Source organism: Diceros bicornis, chromosome 7 (assembly GCF_020826845.1).
Source record: "Diceros bicornis minor isolate mBicDic1 chromosome 7, mDicBic1.mat.cur, whole genome shotgun sequence".
NCBI classification, from domain to species: domain Eukaryota; kingdom Metazoa; phylum Chordata; class Mammalia; order Perissodactyla; family Rhinocerotidae; genus Diceros; species Diceros bicornis.
Genome location: NC_080746.1, coordinates 22,135,726 through 22,137,679, shown reverse-complemented (window position 1 = coordinate 22,137,679; position 1,954 = coordinate 22,135,726).

Below are 1,954 nucleotides of genomic sequence, written 5' to 3'. Positions count from 1 at the left end.
TTAATATCTATTGTTGATTCGTTAACATTGAGCTCACAGCCAACAGCCCTGTAACTCACTCCTGAACGGAGCTTATGTAACACATGAATTTCCCTCTAAGGCACATCACAGCCTTCTTGCGCTTAAGAACAGTAGACAGCACTTCAGCACCATGCCTTGGGGCCATGTTAAACAGAGAAATCACCAACAAAAAGCACAAAAATGCGAAAAACGTAGCACTAAATAGACCATGAAAAGGACACATTTACAGGAGGATTGCTAAAACAAGAAGGCAGTGTTGCCTTGTTCATCCCCAGCTAAGAATGTGCATGTCAGGCAACTCAAATTTTTCACTGCTCTGTGCATGTTTGGGAAAGATCACAAAAGCACTGCAAGTACTGATTTGGGGGTTACAAATACATTTTAGTGAGTAGGCAAATCCACAAATATGGAATCCATGAATAATGAGAAGCAACTGTATTTTTATTATGGCATTTATCATTCTGAACTGAAGTTTGTGATTCTTTTGGGTTCCTGGACCCAATTCCAATGTGTATGTGTGTGAGGGTGGAGGGCTCTCCCACATCAATAACAAGCACTGCTCTGGACACCAGCTGGAAAGTCTACAATTCAACTCAATTCTGATACTACTGACCCAGAGATAATGTCAGATTCCATAGGTTGAGGGCTCAGTCCCACAAGACTGCCCCCCACCTCCACCCCGACCCCACTTCCAAGTCCAGGCTGTTACCTGTGCTTCTGACTGACTCGCTACAAACTGGAGGTTCCAACAACCCCCTCCAACTCAGGATGCCAATCGCAAGTCCAGGTTGTTACTTGTACTTGTGACCGACTGGCTATAAATCAGAGGTTCCCACGACCTCCTTCTCAGGTTGGATTAATTTGCTAGAGCAGCTCATAGAATGCAGAGAAACATTTTACTTACTAGATTACTGGTTTATTATAAAAGGATATAACTCAGGAACAGCCAGATGGAAGAGATGCATACGGCAAGGCACGGAAAAAGGGCGCAGAGCTTCCAAGCCTTCTCCAGGAGCGCCACTCTCCCAGCACCTCCGCGTGTTCACCAATCTGGAAGCTCTCCTGACTTTGTCCTTTAGGGTTTTTATGGAGCCTTCATTACATAGGCATGATTAATTAAATCATTGGCCATTGGCAATCAAACTCAATCTCCAGCCTCTCTCCCCTCCCTGCAGTGGGGTGCTGAAAGTTCCAACCCTCTAATCACACAGTTGGTTCTCCAGCTGCATATCCTTAGGTTACCTAAGGGCTTTACAAAAGTCACCTCACTAACATAACAAAAGACATCTTTATCACTCTTATTGCAGGAAATTCCAAGGGTTTTAGGAACTGTGAGCCTGGAAGCTTGGACAAAGGCCAAATATATATGAGAAATATATATATATATATTTTTAAAGATTTTATTTATTTATTTTTCCCCCTAAAGCCCCAGTAGATAGTTGTATGTCATAGTTGCACATCCTTCTAGCTGCTGTATGTGGGACGCAGCCTCAGCATGGCCGGAGAAGCGGTGCGGCGGTGTGCACCCGGGATCCGAACCCGGGCCGCCAGCAGTGGAGCGCGCACACTTAACCGCTAAGCCACGGGGCCGGCCCTGAGAAATATATTTTGAATGACCAAATATATATTTCTTAGAAGTCACAATATCCCAGTAATTTATGTATCTGTTTCTTCCACTAGGGTCAAGTGACTACACTGTGAGCTTTTTGAGGAGTTAGCATCCCGTAAGAAACAATGACAACATCTCACATGGAGATCCTACTGATAGGTTTTCCATATGCACTTTCTCATTCAGTTCTCACAAGAATTCTCTGAATTATGTATTATTATTCCACTTTACAGACAGGGAAACCAAGGTTAGTGATGATAGTAATACTTGCTTATAGTCACAGAGCAAGTAGCAGAGGCAGGATTTGCACACAGGCTCTCTGAC